We start from the raw sequence: 22,051 nt of genomic DNA on the forward strand, positions 1-22,051 counted from the left end.
GCAACCTCTACCTGGGAAGCACGTACTTAGCAGTTTGGGATAGATGGCCTATCTTGAATAGCATCACCGGTGTCAATGGAGGCCGAGTAGCAATAGTAGTAGTAGTAGTAGTAGTAGTAGCGGAAGAAGAAGGGGTAGTAGTAGAAGTGCTAGGAATAACTGAGGGCTCACCTGCCTCAGTAGGAGAGGTTGTGTCTGACTCTAGCATCTCTACATCAACAACCAAGGAAGAGTCCATTATCCTTCTCTCAGTCTCGTCTCTAGTGTACTAAGCCTTAATCCTCCGAATGTCAGCAGAGGAAGTGGGAGTAACTTCCACATCTACCTTCTCCATAAAAGGCACTCGAGCATGCCAGCACAACTCCGTGATCAACACATGGAAAGTAAGTGATGTCTAACTTAGTTTGTCCCTTATGGCCATCTCTTTCTCAATAATCAACCCGAGATTCAGTCCATCCCGATCAATAATGGACCCCAACAAAGCTGTTTCAGGATGCCAGAGTATGGACTCATTCTAGGAAGGCATCAAAGTGTTGCTATTAAATCCAAACCAATACCGTGCAGCTACATTCATATCCTTTTTCTCAATCTGAACCCCTGGCTCGATCCACGATGGTGTGATGCCAGAAATTAGTAGAGCTCACCACCCATTTAACTTATCAAGGGTCTTCTTTTGTATCTGATCCACTAAGAAGTGGATCACATTCATCGTACACCCCATCACCTCATTAATTTTGGTGCTGCTACATTTAACCATTTTTCCATGAACCACCACATGATCCACTGGTGCGAATGAGCAGGCCTTTTTCTTCTCCTTTTGAACCAGCCTCTTATACTCGGTATAAAACTCCCAGACCCAGGAAGGTATGTATGAGCCTCGGGGTTCTGTGAATCTCTCAAACCTGTGGAACTTAATACTGTTCCACACTTCTGGATACTTGTCCACCACTCAATCTTTAGACAGTCTCTTTTCTTCAAAAATCGTCCTCAACCCAACAGCCTTGAGTCTTTTCTGTGATTGAGGTTGAGGTGCCTATACCGAGGGCACATGAGGTACTTTCTCAAACGCATGTGCTGGAGGTAGATGAGTAATTGGTATTCTATTCGATCATGTACCGGTTTCGACTGCAGCTGAGCTCACCTCGTCTATAGAGTTGGATCGTCGAAAGTTACAGAATAAAATTGCACAAAAATCAGCATAATTCAGGAATTTCCAAGGCCTTTTAGTGATTCGCCAAACACATTCGGTGAGCCAAAAGTAGATCACTGAATGTTACAGAATATTTAACCATTTTTTTACTGACAAAGGGCGATCGCAAAGACATTCGATGAGTCCGCAAGTAAACTCGGTGAGCTAAGGCATATCAGTGAATGCTACAGTGTCAAACAAACAAAAATTAAGCACAAAAAGGTGATCGAGGGGTCACTTGGTGGACCATCGAGTCATTCGGTGAGCTCGACTAAGCTCGCCGATTAGTCTCTCATGTCTTTTTTTGACCTCGACCTTAAATTTTCAATACAAAGCCCATGATAATAAAATTTAAGCCCTATCTATGCAATGAAACCTAAAGCCATATCAATAATGACCCCAAGGTAATCAAACATCCCCCACTTTGTCTAAAATTGACCCATCAACATCCTTTGCCCTTAAGAATGATGTCACCCACTCTATCATTGGGCAAATTCAGTCGACTGGTAAATTTAGGGTTATTCAAACTTAACCCTCACTAGACGAAACATGCTACCACAACACACCCATTATTTCAATCAGTTTAAACACGAAATTCAACAATTATGGGCTAAAACACAAAAGTAAGCATGATACAATAGTCGCCCTAACTAAAAATTGACCAACTACGCAAGATTCTGCAATAGATCCAACCAAAATACGAACATGCTTCAAAAACTACTAAAAATCAAGAGAAGTTAGGGACACCAACCTCAAAAGTAGACAAAAAAATACTAGGAGAGCAAATACGAAAGCAAAATGCAAAATTCCCTCGAGCATTTGATCCCCACACAAAAAAAATGAGCAAATTATAATGTAGATTTGAAGTTTAAGATTGCCAGAGTCGAAAAATGTGAAATGAAAGGGAATTTTGATTTAAAGCGGTTAAAGCCCTTTTTGACCCTTCAATTAGCACCCCAGTCGGCGAGATTAACTTCTGTCATCAACCATTCAGCGATGCACCAAACGATAGTTTTGCTCGCAAAAGTTACCAGAACTCTAGCCATTTAGTTGATCCAAATAGGTTGTCCAGATCGGGCTCGCCAACCTGTTCGAGGAGTCACCGAACAGTACCTGAGCTCACCTAATTGCCTATTTTCCCAAAAATTTGAATTTTCAACATGCGCATCTAACAACCATTATTCAAACAACAACTTTAAAAACTAAAAACATGGCTTGCCTCCAAAGAAGCGCCTTATTGAACGTCGTGGCATAGTGAAGACACACTTTCAATCTTCACTCTTTAGGTTAACCATGGGATCACTTAGTAAACCTCCTTTTGGTCTTGGATTTAAATGAGACAAGATTTGACCCATCTATGTTTCCACCTGCTTAATCGATACTGAATGTGAGTTAACTGTTTGGTTCAGAGAAGAGACGTAATCTTTCATTTCCTTTAGTACTTTGTCCGATCCTTCCACTTTGTTGAGAATGCGTGCAAGCATATCTTTAGTGCAGAAATTTTCTGGATCAGCCCTTTGCTCTTTTGGCTTTTGAAGCTCGTGTGGAGGTACATATCATTGTTTTTCACTACCCCACTCTCTCTAATTTGTATCACTCTCTCTAATTCGTATCACAGTCATACCATTCCCTATCTTGGTCTCTCCAATCGTCATCACGATCCTTGTTCCAACCTTGATTTCCACCCGGCCTTGGATTGGTCGGACGGAAACCACCTGCTTGATTTGCTAATAAATGAACTTATTTATTGTACATAGCTTCAAAGTTTGTTTCATCAGGGTTCACCCCACTAACTCCGGCCGAATTCAAAACCTTAGAACCACTTCACATGACATGTTTCGTCAATAGGTCCATTTGGGTCATAAACTTGGCCATGTGTTCATCCCGCTCTTGGTCCTTTTCTATTTGTTCCTTTGATATCTTGAAGTCCAAAGGAGACACTGGATCTTCTCTAGTGTACCAAGCACGGTTGATATTCGTCATCTCATCAAGAAGAGTAGATGCTTTGTCAAATGGTTGGTGCATGATTCCTCCACAAACAAGCTGATCAACCACCCCCTTGTTGACTCAATCTAGACTCCGATAGAAATATTTTAGAAACACATTGTTCGGGAGTCCATGAGTTGGACATTGGAGCAACAATTTCTGAAACCTCAACAATGTCTCATGAATAGGTTCACCATCCACTAGCCTAGAGTTTTGAATGTTCTCCCTCAATGTTACCATCTTTGAGGGAGGGAAAAACCTTACATAAAATGCATCAAAGAGCTCCTCCAAAGAAGTGATTGAATCCCTTGGTAAATCCGCCAACCACTTCGTTGCCTCCCCCATTAGAGTAAAGGGAAACAAACAAAGTCAAACCGACTCCTGAGTGATGTTCTTGAAAGGAAATGGCCCACACATATCCACAAAGTTTCGGATGTGGTCATGAGAGTCCTCCGTAGCAAGACATCCAAAGAGACCCTTCATTTGCAACAACGGCAACATAGTGCTAGTCATATGAAACACCGCATTTCCCACAGTCGGAGGCAATCTAATAGCACCCGTACTTCCCAACTGATCTTTATTGACATCGTGCAAGTTACCGATGTCATCATTGTCCCCAAGTTGGCTAGAATTGCTTCCATTAACACTCATCTCTTCACCTATTTATGAGCAAGCAATAATGAACAAAAATAAGTTGATTCAAATACAACAAATCAGTTCACAACTAAATTTTACAAAAATAATTCTAAACACCACTACTTGGCAGCAGAACCATTTTTGATAACACTCAACTACACTTCATCGGATTTGAACTATAGGCGGTCACTAACAAGTATAAACCTAACTAAGAGTTGGGTCGATCCTGTCACGCCCTGAGCCTACACCCTGGACGTGGTCGGCACTCGGAGACCATTGTTGGGTCCAAGCGAACCCTTGGCCTGGCTTATTTACTCAGCGGAAGACAATATTCATATCTATAATGATAAGTGAACTCAACTGAACTGAATAACAAAATAACTGAGAATGTTTTAAAGATTAAACATTCAACTTGGCCAAAAGTGGCAACCCAAGTCTTAACAATAAGAAAAGATAATGAAAAGACTCAAGGACTAACATTTGACTGTCTATGAAGCCTCTAATAACAACTGAGATGGATGTTGGGACAGACCCCACAACATCCTAATAAACTAAACTAGAAAGCAATGAAATGGATCCTCCGGAAAGCAAGGAGGCTTACCAACAGACTCTGAACTGCTCACTCGATCAACGATGCATCGGAATGCCGATCCTAGTTACCTGTGTCTGCATCATAATAAAATGCAGTTCAACTGGCATCAGTACATTGAATGGACAAGTATGTGAGTTGGAAAGCTAATACAACATAGGCTTGAGAGGGAAATCTGAAAGAAACACTTATCTTGGCTCTTCTCAACTCATGAATACTTACTGAACTCATTTCAATATAAACCAGTTTAAACAAATGCAATATAAAGAAAATATGTATAAAAACATGATGTCAACTCTGTGTATATACAAGGATACAACATAACTCTAAAAATTTATGTAAGAATACAATAAACTGATGGTATATAAAAATACAATAACTTATGTGGGAGTTTCTCTAACCGACAACCATCACATAAGAGTTATAGTGATGACACAACGATCTACCTCATGCTGCCAGCGCATCCTATACCCGGCCAAAGGTATAGAACTTGTACTGCCTAATGGATCCACTAGTCTATTGTGAAAAGAATTCATCTCGAAAGTATGACCATTTTCTACCCATGATGGCTACATGGTTCTATGGTGACGTGAGTTATCTAAACTCATGCTCGTCCCCAATTTGGTGCTCAATACTACTGCCAAAATATATTGTCTCTTATATTTTAAAATCATACTTCTTCTGTGATTTGAGATTAGTGCTCAAAAACATAGGTCAAAGGTTATCTTGAAAATCAAAGTTTCCCCTCTTGTTTCATTTAGAAAGTGATTTCTTTTTCTGAAGAATCTTTGGAAATCTCAGTTTCTGATCTTATTTAAATGTGAAAACATTTAAAATCTCTTTGGGAATACTTAGTACCCATACACTTTAGAAGAAATGAACTTCAAAATTTACTCTTTACTCTTTACTCAACTTGAACTTTAAGTCTTAAAACCAAGTTAAAACATTTGGAAAAGACTCTTGGAAAACTGTAGGAACTTATCTTGACTTGACTCTTACTTCTCTTGACTTTGATCTTAACTTTCCTTGAATTGGATTATGGATTCAAGGTTCATGATCTCATGTTTATGGATGATTTCATGATTTTTGAATGTACCCTAAAGTGTTTGAATCAACTAGAAAACATAGGTACATCGCTTAGGAACAAGTACAAAAAGATGGGGAATGAATGGGGAGAACTGGCGTCCCTGGCACTCTGAGAGGCACGGGGCACCAGCCCTCAAACTTCAGAGAAGTCTGGCTGGCGCGACACACTAGAGGCCAATCTTCAGAGAAGTTTTGTGGCGCTCTAGCAGGCGCGGCGCCACAGCCCTTTTGCCCAACGACTTCTGACTTTTCTCTTCCGTTCTTCCTCTCTAAACCTCCCTAACTTCCATAGTTCCTTCCCCAAACACTTAAGATCAATTGTATCCTCAATATACAACCAATCCAACTTGGAAACATGAATCAACTCACCCCCTAGCATGAACAACTCAACCAACGAGAATTCTACAATTTGTTCTTCAAGAACCTTACTTCTTCAACATGTAAACAACTCAAAACAATTGGATTGAAACAAGTTGGTGTGTGGGTGAACTAACCCAACACAAAAATATCTCACATACCTTAATAGGGATCACCTCCGACGAATTCCACTCGCAAACTTGGATGATCTTGACGAATTCTTGCCTTTTTCTCCCTTTATTTCTTCTTTTCTCGCTTCTCCAAGCCTTAAGCGTATTTCTCAATTCTCCAAACTGACTAAGTCATGTTTTTACCCCGATAAATCCCTAAAATCAAATTAGGAAATTAATTAGAGAAAAAACTACTTTGCCCTTCCCTAAATCCGGATTGGGACTTTCCTCAATCCAAAAGCCCAACTTCCAAAAGTCATATGTCACTTATACGATGTCGAAATCGCGCAAACACGGCAGCGTTGGAAAGATCACTCCAAGGGCTTTCCAACTATATCAACAACTGCTCATAACTCATCTTGAGCTAGGAGTTACGGCCATTTGAAAATGGCCAAAACTCACTTTCTTAACTTAGACAAAAATTTTGAGATTTCCTTATTCTTTCCAAAATCATTATTTTAAGATTTTAAACTCTTTCTAGTTGTATCTAGGTGCAAGATGTTACAATATCTACCCCTTGGAAACATTCATCCTCGAATTAGTTTTATTTCACTATGCTAAGGGTAGTAACATCAAGTTCAAAAACACAACAAGAAAGAAAAAGTAACCACATGCATACTCGTAATTTAGCTAGTACTAAGAAGAGGATTAGTACGTTGGTCTGAATTTTCTCCGGATTCAAAGAGAGGTGGATTTCTCTTCTTCATATCCTCTTTAGCTTCCCAAGTAGCTTCTTCAACTAATTGGTTCCTCCAAAGGACCTTGACTGATGTGACCTCCTTTATTCTCAACTTGCGAACTTGGCAATCTAAAATCTTAACCCAAATCTCCTCATAAGATAAGTTATCCTTAATCCCAACATTTTCAGTTTACACTATCAATGAAGGATTTCCATGCACTTCTTCAACATGGAGAAGTGGAATACCGGATGCCCCGCCGCTAACTCTTGCGGTAGCTCCAACTCATAAGCTAGATTGCCAATCCTTTTGACTATGCGATAAGGTCAAATATATCGGGGACTAAGTTTCCCCTACTTACCAAAGCTCATAACACCCTTTGTCACCACTATCCCTCCTTCTGTGGAATCCATAAGTCTGACTCCCAGGTGTGCAAGTTTGTGCACATCTTTGGCTAACTCCCTCTTTTCTTCCTCAACATAGGTGGTACTACCTATAGATAACCTACTTAAAGCATCAGCAACAACATTAGCCTTACCTGGGTGGTAAAGAATACTCATGTCATAATCCTTGAGTAATTCTAACCACCTCCTCTGTTTGAGATTAAGCTCCTTTTGAATGAACACATATTGTAAGCTCTTTTGATCAGTGAATATATCAACAAGAACACCATACAAGTATTGTCGCCAAATCTTCAGGGCGAAAACTACAGCAGCCAACTCTAAGTCATGGGTTGGATAATTCTTCTCATGCACCTTCAACTGTCTGGAGGCATAAGCTATCACCTTGCCATTCTGCATTAACACACAACCCAAATCAACTTTGGATGCATCACAATACACCACAAAACCTTGAGTACCCTCTGGTAAGGTCAAAACTGAGGAACTAGTCAACCTCTTCTTCAATTCCTGAAAGCTTTTCTCACAAGCTTCAGACCATTGAAACTTCACAGTTTTCTGAGTCAACTTCATCAAAGGAGATGAAATGGACGAGAAACCCTCAACAAATCTCCTATAATAGCCAGCCAAGCCCAAAAAACCCCTAATATCAGTTGGAGATGTGGGTCTAGGCTAATTCTGCACTGCCTCAATTTTCTGAGTATCCACTCTAATACTATCACCGGAAATAATATGGCCCAAGAATGCCACAGACTCAAGCCAAAAATTCACACTTGGAGAACTTAGCATACAACTCTCTATCCTTCAAGGTCTGAAGAACTATTCTGAGATGACTAGCATGATCTTCTTCATTCCTTGAATAGATTAGTATGCCATCAATGAAGAGGATAACAAACATATCTAAACAAGGTTTGAAGACTATGTTCATAAGATCCATGAACGTTGTTGGTGCATTGGTCAAACCAAAGGACATGACCAAGAACTCATAATGACCATATCTAGTCCTGAATTCTGTCTTTGGAATGTCGCATTTCCTAACTTTCACCTTATGGTAGCCTGATCTGAGGTCAATTTTTGAAAAATATGTGGCACCCTGAAGTTGATCAAATAAATCATCTATCCTTGGAAGATGATACTTATTCTTGATGGTTACCTTATTTAATTGACGATAATCTATATACATCCTAAGGGAACCATCTTTATTTTTCACAACTAAGATCGGAGCCCCCCAAGGTGAGACACTTGGTCGAATGAAACCTTTATCTAGGAGATCTTTCAACTGCTCTTTTAACTCTTTCAACTCTACTGGTGCCATTCTATATGGCGAAATACAGATAGGATGAATATCTGGAGTGATGTCTATACCGTAGTCTATTTTGCTCTCAGGAGGGACTCCGGGAAGGTCATCTGGAAAGACTTCTGGAAACTCTCTTACTACTGGAGTTTACTGAATAGGAGGTATCTCGACACTTGAGTCATTAACTCGAACTAAGTGATAGACACACCCCTTAGAAACCAACTTCCTTGACTTTAGGTACGAAATGAAATGACCCTTAGGCACTGCTGAACTGCTTTTCCACTCTAAGACTGGCTCATTTGGAAACTGAAACTTGACAACTCGAGTTCTACAATCAACTGAGGCATAACAGACATGAAGCCAGTCCATACCAAGAATGACATCAAAGTCTACCATGTCTAACTCAACTAGATCAGCCATGATATTCTTGTGATTGCCGAATATGGGACAATCACGATAAACTCTCTCTGCTAGTATAGACTCACCAACAGGTGTAGAGACACTGAATGGTTCACTAAGTTGCTCAGGAATAACATCAAAATTCATAGCAACATATGGAGTTACAAAAGATGAACTCGCTCCTGGATCTAGCAAGGCATAAACAATAAAGTCAAAGACTTGAATCATACCAGTGACAATATCTGGCGAATACTCTTGCTCTTGGCGATTGTTGATAGCATATAAGTGGTTTGTCCCTCCACATGTACCGAAAGTAGCCCCTCTAGGTGCAGCTCTGTCTGTTGGAGTAACTGAAGAAGACTGGGCTCTATTGCCCCCATTACCACTTCTCTGCTTGCTCTTTGAACACTCTCGCCTAAAATGCCCACTCTGACCACACTTGAAACAACCAGTGGAGCCCTCACAATAAACACCCGAATGGTTCCTACCACAATTTGCACATTCAGGAGGCTTACTACCCCCTTGTGCAACACTAACCTAAGAATAAGAAGGTTTAGCTCTGAAGCTCTGATTATTGTACTCACCTTTGTTCTTAGGTGTAGGTGCACTAACAGATGATGGAGCAGGGCCCTTCTGTTTCTGTTGGAAGGATGACCGGTTGGCATTACTTTTCTGTTGTCCGGACTCATTCCCTGTTTTAGCCCTCTTGTTCTTGAATTCCTCCCTATTCCTTAGCTTCTCTTCCTCTACTTGCTGCACATAGACTATTAACCTCAAAATGTCCATGTCCCCAATAAGCATTGTTGCTCGGCCCTCCATGCTTGACAAGCGACCCAAACCAGCAATAAACAAACTCATCCTACTCATCATGTCCACAACCATTTCAGGATCATAGTGAGATTGTTGGGTGAACTTCAACCCATACTCATGCACTCTCAAAGGATCTTACTTTAGTGTGAGAAACTCACGTACCTTAGCCTCTTTCAGTTCCCGGGGAAAGAATCGCCCCAAGAAGGCCTTCTCAAAACATGCCCAACTCGCAGGTGGTGCATTCTCAGCTCTACCCCTTTTCCACTGATCAAACCAGGTCCTAGCAACATTCATCATCTAATATGCAGCTAGCCCAACTCTTGCAGTATCAACAACATGCATCGCATCGAACACCTTTTTCAATTCCTCAATGAAATTCTCTGGGTCCTCTGCAGTGCTCGAACCAGTGAAACTTGGGGGATTCATCCTCAAGAACTCACGAATCCTTGAAGTTCCAGCCTCTTCTTGTTGAGCTCCTCTCTACTGCCCAGCTTTGTTAGTCACAACTTGACTAAGCATCCTAATTGCCTCACGGAACTCAGCATTTGTCACTTCTCCTTGCGGTTGCACGTCAGGTGCATTGAGTAACTCTTGTTCCTAAACATTGCGTCTAGCAGAACGACCTGTGACAGCTCTTCGTGGAAGCATGATTATCTGAAACACGTGCATGCACGAATTAGATGGAAACTTTTTAGAATTAAATTCTAACGCACGAAAATAGTGTGAAAAAAGTGAGTTAGTTACTAAATGTTGTTGCCTCCTAATTATAGATATGACACGCTTCACACCAATAAATTGGACTCTACATACACGACTTCATATACTCCATAGAACTCTTGAACTCTGTGCTCTGATACCAAGTTTGTCACGCCCCGAGCCTACACACTAGACGTGGCCAGCACTCGGAGACCATTGCTAGCCCCAAGCGAACCCTTAGCCTGGCTTACTTACTCAGCGGAAGACAATATTCATATCTATAATGATAAGTGAACTTAACTGAACTGAATAACAAAATAAATGAGAATGTTTAAAGATTAAACATTCAACTTGGCCAAAAGTGGAAACCCAAGTCTTAACAATAAGAAAAGATAATGAAAAGACTCAAGGATTAACATCTGACTGTCTATGAAGCCTCTAATAACAACTGAGATGGATGTTGGGACAGACCCCACAACATCCTAATAAACTAAACTAGAAAGCAATGAAATGGATCCTCCGGAAAGCAAGGAGGCTTACCAACAGACTCTGAACTGCTCACTCGATCAACGATGCATCGGAATGCCGATCCTAGTTACCTGTGTCTGCATCATAATAAAATGCAGTTCAACTGGCATCAGTACATTGAATGGACAAGTATGTGAGTTGGAAAGCTAATACAACATAGGCTTGAGAGGGAAATCTGAAAGAAACACTTATCTTGGCTCTTCTCAACTCATGAATACTTACTGAACTCATTTCAATATAAACCAGTTTAAGCAAATGCAATCTAAAGAAAAGCTATTTAAAAACAAGAGGTTAACTCTGTGTATATACAAGGATACAACATAACTCTGAAATGTATGTAAGAATACAATAAACTGGTATATATAAAAATGCAATAACTTTTGTAGGAGTTTCTCTAACCGACAACCATCACGTAAGAGCTATAATGATGATACGATGATCTACCTCACGCTGCCAGCGCATCCTATACCCTGCCAAAGGTATAGAACTTGAACTGCCTAATGGATCCACTAGTCTATTGCGAAAAAGATTCATTTATAAAAGTATGACCCTTTTCAACCCATGATGACTACATGGTTCTATGGTGACGTGAGTTATCTAAACTCATGCTCGTCCCCAATTCGGTGCTCAATACTACTCCCAAAATATACTGGCTCTTATATTTTTAAAACATACTTCTTATGTGATTTGAGATTAGTGCTCTAAAACTTAGCTCAAAGGTTATCTTGGAAATTAAAGTTTCCCCTCTTGCTTCATTTAGAAAGCGATTTCTTTTTCTGAAAACTAGCTCGAAAGTTCTTTGGAAATCTCAATTTCTGTTCTTATTTAAATGTGAAAACATTTAAAATCTCTTTGGAATACTTAGTCCCCATATACTTTTGAAGAAATGAACTTCAAACTTTGCTCTTTACTCTTTGCTCTTTACTCTTTACTTTACTTGAACTTTAAGTCTTAAAACCAAGTTAAAACATTTGGAAAACTCTAGGAACTTATCTTGACTTGACTTTTACTTCTCTTGACTTTGATCTTAACTTTCCTTGAATTGGATTCAAGGTTCATGATCTCATGTTTATGGATGATTTCATGATGTTTGAATGTACCTTAGAGTGTTGGAATCAACTAGAAAACATAGGTACATCGCTTAGGAACAAGTACGAAAATGTGGGGAACGAATGGTAAGAATTGGCGTCCCTGGTGCTCTGAGAGGTGCGGGGCCCAGCCCTCAAACTTCAGAGAAGTCTGGCTGGCACGACACGCCAGAGGCCAAACTTCAGAGAAGTTTTTGTGGCGCTCTGGCAGGCGCGGCGCCGCAGCCCTTTTGCCCAGCGACTTCCGACTTTTCTCTTCCGTTCTTCCTCTCTAAACCTCCATAACTTCCATAGTTCCTTCCCCAAACACTTAGGATCAATTGTACCCTCAATATACAACCAATCTAACTCGAAAACATGAATCAACTCACCCTCAAGCATCAACAACTTAACCAACAAGAATTCTACAATTTGTTCTTCAATAACCTTACTTCTTCAACATGTAAACAACTTAAAACAATTGGATTGAAACAAGTTGGTGTGTAGGTGAACAAACCCAACACAAAAATATCTCACATAGCTTAATAGGGATCACCCCCGACAAATTCCACTCGCAAGCTTGGATGATCTTGACGAATTCTTGCCTTTTTCTACCTTTCTTTCTTCTTTTCTCTCTTCTCCAAGCCCTAAGCGTATTTCTCAATTCTCCAAACTGACTAAGTCATGTTTTTACCCCAATAAATCCCTAAAATAAAATTAGGAAATTAATTAGAGAAAAGACTACTTTGTCCTTCCCTAAATCCGGATTGGAACTTTCCTCAATCCAACAGCCCAATTTCCGAAAGGCATATGTCACTCATACGATGTCGAAATTGCGCAAACTCGGCGGCGTTGGAAAGATATATCCAAGGGATTTCCAACTATATCAACAAATGCTCCTAACTCATCCTGAGCTAGGAGGTATGGCCGTTTGAAAATGGCTAATACTCACATTCTTAACTTAGACAAAATTTTCCAGATTTCCTTATTCTTTCCAAAATCATTATTTTCAGATTTTAAACTCTTTCTAGACGTATCTAGGTGCGAGATGTTACAATATCTCCCCCTTGGGAAAATTCATTCTCAAATGAGTTTTATTTCACTATGCTAAGGGTAGTAACATCAAGTTCAACACTCAACAAGAAAAAAAAAGTAATCACATGCGTACTCATAATTTAGCTAGTACTAAGAAGAGGATTAGTACCTTGGTCTGATTTTTCTCTGGATTCAAAGCGATGTGGATATCTCTTCTTCATATCCTCTTCAGCTTCCCAAGTAGCTTCTTCAACAAATCGCTTCCTCCAAAGGACCTTGACTGATGTGACCTCATTTGTTCTCAACTTGTGAACATGGCGATCTAAAATCTGAACCGGAATCTCCTCATAAGATAAGTTATCCTTAATCCCAACATTTTCAGTTTGCACTATCAATGAAGGATCTCCCATGCACTTCTTCAACATGGAAATGTGGAATACCGGATGCACCGCTACTAACTCTTGCGGTAGCTCCAACTCATAAGTTTCATTGCTAATCCTCTTGACTATGCGATAAGGTCCAATATACCGGGGACCAAGTTTCCACTTCTTACCAAAGCTCATAACACCCTTTGTCACCACTATCCCTCCTTATGTTTAATCCATAAGTCTGACTCCCAGGTGTGCAAGTCTGGGCACATCTTTGGCTAACTCCCTCTTTTCTTCCTCAACAAGGGTGGTACTACCCATAGATAACCTGCTTAAAGCATCACCAACAACATTAGCCTTACCTGGGTGGTGAAGAATACTCATATCATAATCCTTGAGTAATTCTAACCACCTCTTCTGTCTGAGATTAAGCTCCTTTTGAGTGAACACATATTGTAAGCTCTTGTGATCTGTGAATATATCAACATGAACACCATACAAGTAATTTCGCCAAATCTTCAGGGCGAAAACTACAGCAGCCAACTCTAAGTCATGGGTTGGATAATTCTTCTCATGAACCTTTAACTGTCTGGAGGCATAAGCTATCACCTTGCCATTCTGCATTAACACACAACCCAAACCAACTTTGGATGCATAACAATACACCACAAAACCTTGAGCACCCTCAAGTAAGGTCAAAACCGGGGCACTAGTCAACGTCTTCTTCAATTCCTGAAAGCTTTTCTCACAAGCTTCAGACCATTGAAACTTCACTGTTTTCTGAGTCAACTTCGTCAAAGGAGACAAAAGGGACGAGAAACCCTCAACAAATCTCCTATAATGGCCAGCCAAGCCCAAGAAACTCCTAATATCAGTTGGAGATATGGGTCTTGGCCAATTCTGCACTGCCTCAATTTTCTGAGTATCTACTCTAATACCATCACCGGAAATAATATGGCCCAAAAATGCCACAGACTCAAGCCAAAAATTCACACTTGGAGAACTTGGCATACAACTCTCTATCCTTCAAGGTCTGAAGAACTATTCTAAGATGAATAGCATGATCTTCTTCATTCCATGAATAGATTAGTATGTCATCAATGAAGACGATAACAAACATATCTAAACAAGGTTTGAAGACTCTGTTCATAAGATCCATGAACGTTGCTGGTGCATTGGTCAAACCAAAGGACATGACCAAGAACTCATAATAACCATATCTAGTCATGAATGCTTTCTTTGGAATGTCGCATTTCCTAACTTTCAACTGATGGTAGCCTGATCTGAGGTCAATTTTTGAAAAACAGGTGGCACCCTGAAGTTGATCAAATAAATCATCTATCCTTGGAAGAGGATACTTATTCTTGATGGTTACCTTATTTAATTGACGGTAATCTATACACATCCTAAGGGAACCATCTTTCTTTCTCACAAATAAGATCGGAGCACCCCAAGGTAAGACACTTGGTCGAATGAAACTTTTATTTAGGAGATCTTTCAACTACTCTTTCATCTCTATTGGTGCCATTCTATATGGTGGAATAAAGATAGGACGAGTATCTGGAGTGATGTCTATACCGAAGTCTATTTCTCTCTTAGGAGGGACTCTGGGAAGGTCATCTGGAAAGACTTCTGGAAACTCTCTGACTGAATAGGAGGTATCTTGGCACTTGAGTCATTAACTCGGACTAAGTGATAGACACACCCCTTAGAAACCAACTTCCTTGCCTTAAGGTACGAAATTAAATGACCCTTAGGAACTGCTGAACTATTTTTCCACTCTAAGACTGGCTCATTTGGAAACTGAAACTTGACAACTCGTGTTCTACAATCAAGTGAGGCATAACAGGCATGAAGCCAGTCCATACCAAGAATGACATCAAAATCTACCATATCTAACTCAACTAGATCAGCCATGGTAATCTTGTGATTGACGGAAATGGGACAATCACGATAGACTCTCTCTGCTAGTATAGACTCACCAACAGGTGTAGAGACACTGAATGGTTCACTAATTTGCTCAGGAATAACATCAAAATTCATAGCAAAATATGGAGTTACAAAAGATAAACTCGCTCCTGGATCTAGCAAGGCATAAACAGTAAAGTCAAAAACTTGAATCATACCAGTGACAACATCTGGCGAATCCTCTTGCTCTTTACAACTGTTGATAGCATATAAGAGATTTGTCCCTCTGCCAGTACCGGAAGTAGCCCCTCTAGGTGCAGCTCTGTCTGGTGGAGCAACTGAAGAAGACTGGGCTCTATTGCTCCCATTACCGCTTCCCTGCTTGCTCTTTGGACACTCTCGCATAAAATGCCCACTCTGACCACACTTGAAACTACCAGTGGAGCCCTTGCGACAAACACCCGAATGGTTCCTACCTCACTTTAGGAAATTAATTAGAGAAAAGACTACTTTGCCCTTCCTCCGGATTGGGACTTTCCTCAATCCAACAGCCCAACTTTCGAAAGGCATATCTCACTCATACGATGTCGAAATCGCGCAAACTCGGCGGCGTGGAAAGATCTCTCCAAGGGCTTTCCAAGTATGTCAACAACTGCTCCTAACTCATGCTGAGCTAAGAGTTATGGCGTTTGAAAATGGCCAAAACTCACTTTCTTAACTTAGACAAAATTTTCCAGATTTCCTTATTCTTTCCAAAATCATTATTTTCAGATTTTAAACTCCTTCTAGTCGTATCTAGGTGCGAGATGTTACAGATCCCACAAGGAGTGATACGGTAAAGAATTTGATTACTGAGTAAAATGGTGTTCTAATCGTTGGTAGAAGTAGATATTTTCGCAACAAATAAAGTAACTCACAAGGGATTGACAATTAATGTCAAATAGGGGGCTTTGAGTGAACAATTAACAACTACAAATAATTAGGAGTAAACAAGTAGAGAGGGATCCTTGGGAGTGTGATCAACTGAATGCCAATTTTGCTAAATGGGTTAGTATTATTTACTAGAAATCGTCTAATCTTAATGGGTAGGATAGGCTTTCAGTACAATAGCCATTTCTCAATAAACTATCACGAATCAAGTGAGTTCTCTCTAACATCGACAAGCATAATACATGTAAACAACCTAATACCTCAATCGATCTACTTCTTCAAGCTAGATTAGTAGGATTGAATTTAGGCCCAATTTCTCAAGCTAAGTCCACAATAACCCAATGACTACAATCATCAACCCATAATTTTAAATCCAAAACTTCTTTCTCAAGCAAGCTCAAAATGCTAGACTACAATTCTATTTGCAACTACAATTCACCAATTAAAACTTAACTATCAATTGAACCCACTTCAAATCAACAAAAAAATCAATAAATACTAACACCCATAAGCTAAGTGAAACATTCAATTACATAATCACACCCCCAAAAATTGGGATTTTAGCCATACATAGTAGATAATAAGAAATTGTTACCAACTATGTTTTCCGTCAGCTTGAGCAACAATCCACAAGTCTTCAAAATGCTCAAATTGAATTCAAAATCAAATAAACCATAAATCTCTACTCAAAAAGTAAAAAAAAAAATTCAATGTTTAGAATATTAGGAATCGAAAATCCAAAACTGGACAATGTGGGAACTCTCAAAAACTCTAGAACGCCTTTTGCTTCTTTTGAAAATTGCATTTATACGTTCCCAGAATTTGAGCTTTAGAGTCATTCGGCGAAATAAGTTGAGTTCACCGACAAGGTCGGCGACGCATCGTATGCTCCTTCCCATCACCTTCTTGGATTATCCTTTCACCACTTCTCTTCTATGACTTTAGACGAGCAAAGTTTCCACTGCCGATCCATTTGGCACTTCGCTGAACCATTCGTTCTCTCGTTGATTTAGTCTTGTTCTTGGGCTGGCCTACTGTATCTTTTGGCAAGCTGAAGATCCACTTGGCGACTCGCCGAGTAGCTTTGACGAGTACCAACTTTGCTTTTTATTCTTTTGAAAATTACATGTATACGTTCCTAGAATTTTAGCTTCGGAGTAATTCAGTGAAATAAGTCGAGCTTCGCTGACCAGGTCAGTGACGCACCGAATTCTCCTTCCCATTGCCTTCTTGGCTTAGCCTTTCACCACTTCTCTTTTGTGACTTTAGGCGATCAAAGTTGCCATCGCCGATCCATTTAGTGCTTCGCCGAACCATCCGTTCTCTTGCTGAGTTAGTCTTCTCCATGAGCTTGTTGTAACTTTGCGAGCTGAAGAGAAACTCGTCGACTCGCCGAGTGGCTTAGTGAGTACCAGCCCTGTGTTTCTTCTTCTTTTTCACTCAATTTTTCCCGGTAATTTCCATGCCTTGCTCGATCTTTTGCCTTTATTGCTGCAAATTAGCATTTTAACATCAATTTAGAGCATAAAATAGGCATTGAGGACACTAAAACTCTGAATATTATGCCCTAAATGAGTCGAAATCCCCAACTCATCAACATACCACAAGGAAATACATGATTCTATACACTTAACAAGAGCTTAGAAATCCACTTGCCTCAAATAGTCGAACAATCCCTCCGGGACTTGAGCCTGCACTTTTCGTTTTGCTTCCAAATCAATGTAATTTATTCAAATAAATAACCACCATAATATTTCTAAAGTAACCACACACATGTTACTCTATGTTAAGCCTTGACCCAAAAACTCAACCAAATCTTTAGTTAAGTTCCTAAATTTCAAGCCTACGACTAAGTCTCAATTTCTACAATAGCGTAACTCTAATGGTATTTATATATTATAATACACCTAATATTTAATTACCTATCTTAATATAGAAAAACTTGAAATATAATGTGAAAATCATAAAAAACAAAATCATAGTCGAAATTAAATACACTATCGGCTAAGAATAGAAAGACTAGAAATGAGGATAAATAATAGTATGAACAACCCAACAGAACGTTGATTTCTCAATACTACAAAATTCATCACTTATATTTTCCTAATCATTAAACCATCATTATTTAACTATTAACCTCTGAATAAGTTCCACCACTATACTTATCCCATTAGCCTTTAAAACACCAAATTGTAAAAATAAAAAATCACCACTATATTCCTTCTCACCAACAAAATGTAACGTACAGCCCATCCATTGTAATAATCTTAACATAAGCGTATAGAAATCACAGTTTGAAAAAAATATAAACTTATTACCTGAAGCGTCGTGCCCGATCACCGCAATTAGGTTATGCTATACTTAAAAGAATAATAACCCCCTTAACTTAATTTAATACATGGGCCAATTGAAATAGGATATTAAATAAATTATGGAATTGACCCATTAATTACCAATTAAAAAATAATTACTTAATAAATACTCATCAATTAAGTAACCATAGCTATCGATTAGTTCAAAATTTTAAAATAAACTTCACTAACTGATCAAACATTACTTGGTCAACAATCGGAAGAGGTAAATTTATAATTGTGTGAAAGTTTCTAAAAATGTCATTCGGGGTCATTACAACTACTCATCTCAAGAGTACTCAATTCATAGGTTTCATGTTGAAAAATAGGCATGAATGAATCAACTTCAAGAGTCTTAATGCATAACATATAACAATTCAATATTAGGAATAAAATTTCAAAAGAATCAGGTATCAAGAACTCAAAATCAACTTATCTCAAAAATACTCAAATCTAGAGATAGAATCCTAGATTACTCTTTTACTGATTTGAAAGTCGATATAGAGTGTGAGGACGAACTAGTCCAACACTATGATATCCCTACCAACATGAAAGAAAAAGGTTCTTGAAGAATCTTGAAGAAGAACCTTATTAGAAGCCTTGAAACCCTAGCTTGAAGGAGAATAATCAAGAAAATCACTCTGGAGATTGCTAAGTTAGTTTCTTGAAAGCTCTATTGCCAAGAATTATAACTTATATTAGTGATTCATAATTGTATGGAGGAATGTGATTTGGAAAGAATAGAATTCTTGGAGAATGACTTATCTTGAAGAAGAATTTTGCAAAAGATTGGAAAAATCTTGAATGGAAGTCTTCTACTTTGATTTTTCCTTAGGATTTTGCCTTAGGGTTTGAGAGAGAAGAGAATGAGAGATTAAAAGATAAAATCTGATTGATTTGGGACTTTAATGAGTCAAAAAATTCACTGAGAGTTTTCTTAGAGGTAAAAAGACAAAAATGACTCTTTTTAATGTTTTTCCGTCGGCTAATTCATCACTGCATTGTATCAGGTTACTAAAATAGTCATAACTTTTAACTCGGAACTCGAATAGTTGTGAAATTGATGGTGTTGGAAAGAAGATTCAAACACCTTTAGTTTGATCTGTTTTGGGCCACGTAACTCTTTAAATTCTAAGAGATATGGTTGTTTGAAGTTGAGCCAAGTAGAATCTTACATCAAAACATAATCAGTTTGGAAGCTTTCAACTCAACTTTGTGCTATGAGATTCTAGTGACCTTAATTCATATCCAAACTGATTCCCACACTAAAGAGTTGACCTTTACACATATGGGAAATTTTAAATCACCTGATAAGACTTTACATATAAATAAAGAATAGTTCGGTTCTTAACCAAGAAATTTTATGGGTGTTAAAATGGCAACATAAAGTTTTATGGTTGTTATAATTGCTATCATACTTGCTACATTTTTGTACTAACGCATACTCTTGCCTACAATTTTTATCAAAATGTAGGATCCGACACTCCAAACTCGCACTTCCGTGGCTAGGGATCTTTAGTAGAAGATTGAAGATTGGTGAATGCTCATGTTCCAAAGACCAAGTCCTTACTTCATGATGTCTTTACATTTCAGTTTTGACCTTGTTGTACAGGTTACGTCCCGAGCAATTCTTATGTACTAGATGGATTTGATACATTGTTAATTTTCCACTTCGTTTTATAAAACTCTATGTTTTGAAATAATCTTTTAATTCTCGTAATTTCTATTATCTTGTACAATGTATGCTAATTGGCTTTTATGGGGCCTCTCGAGGTCTTATACCCATGTTATTTCTAGGGTCTACCTTGGGTCTTGACAGTATTTAGTAGTAAGATGATAATAAATATCCAAATGTCATTATGTTGATGGTTTATTTTTTTCTTATGGTGTAAACACGAGAATCCCCATGCTATTTATAATTTCAGTACAAGAACGATAAAATATCTATTTTTCCTTAATGATATTGATATTTAATGTAACTATTATTACTATTGATAATTGGTTTTGAACCGGATGAAAAGAAAAATATAGCTTATTGCTGGACTTGTTATTCAGACCCAACAATTGGCTGTCGGATTTCATCCTGCAACTACAAGAAGATGACTTCGGGGTCACTGTGGTGTGGTTGAATGTAGAGCAGTCCGTCCTTACAACCTTTGATCAGTAAATTATTTAGAAGTTCAAAAGATGGAGAAGAAGAAGGAAAATGTTTGGTATTTTGAGAATAAGATTTATTGTTATAATTTCCTCCTTTTGGAATAATACCAAATCCCTAAAATTATTTAGATTAATGATATTGCCTAGGAAATCCAACACGGCACGCCTACTTTGTATGTTTACATTTTTTATTAAGGAAAATTAATTAATATTTTTAGAAAAATTATTTAATATTAATTAAATTATATCTGTTATCAGTCATAATAATTAGCTTATATTACTAATTATTAATATATCGGTTTATAGGAAGTAATATAGTATCTTAAACATATATGGGGATTAATTTTTTCTATAAAGAAATGCTTCTTAAATTTGTAAGAACGACATGTGTCATTTTGAAAGAATAAAAAAGGCAAAAAGACATGCACTCATATAACATCAATTAAAAATATTTTTTTATCATATGACCTTCTAAGACAATTCAATGTCAAATAAGGTATAACCGACTTCAGTTGATAAGCTTTCACGCGTCACCTTTTCTATTTTTAAATCAATAATATCAGTATTATTCCATAAGTGGACTAATATATCATTGTTATTAAAGATTATGTTGTAATTAGACTAATAAATTCCTTTTTTTGTGATTCACTTACCATGAAAACATTTTTTGGTTAGTAAAAATGGTAGACCTGAAGAGGATTCTTTAGTCAAAATTCACGTATGTAATATTATCTTTTAGGTAACTAGTAACTAGTTAGAGTAATAACTATCATTAGTTAATTGTTGAATAATTATTTTTTCAAAAGCTTTTTTTTCGATAACTATTAAATTAAAATGATTATTGAAAGATTAGCACGTCATGCTTGCATCCTTAATTATATTTGGTTTCTATAATTCTAATTTGTATATATGATTGTAATTGATATGCAAAAAATATAGCTAAATTTTTGTATATTAATGTATCTATACAAAATTGTTTTTATTTATAAAATTATGCAGTCTTAAAAACTTTTTTCTTATCGATTTTCAAAATTTAGACTAATTAAGATTATTTTTTGGGAAAAAGGTCTAAAAGATATTCTAACTTTGACCGATATTATTGTTACGATATCAAACTTTAATGAGGACCTAGTACCCCCTAAACTATTTAATATCGTATTTTAAACATATATATTTGCCCAGTTGGTCAAGTGCGTGAAAAAACAACACATAGACCCGTAGGGCACCAAATAATTATTTTTGGGACCAATCATTAAATGCCACGTATGAATACAATAAGCTTTCTCAGATCACAGCTTTCTGGGCCCAATATAGTAATACAATATAGTACATTTGTACTATATTTTGTCATTGAGTTACTCTTCAATGCCTAACAATACAATACAGTAATACAATATGGTACAATTTTGGACCCGAC

The sequence above is a fragment of the Solanum verrucosum genome, unplaced genomic scaffold, assembly GCF_900185275.1.
Source record: "Solanum verrucosum unplaced genomic scaffold, falcon-dt-bn FXZP01000258.1, whole genome shotgun sequence".
In the NCBI taxonomy this organism is placed as follows: Eukaryota; Viridiplantae; Streptophyta; class Magnoliopsida; order Solanales; family Solanaceae; genus Solanum; species Solanum verrucosum.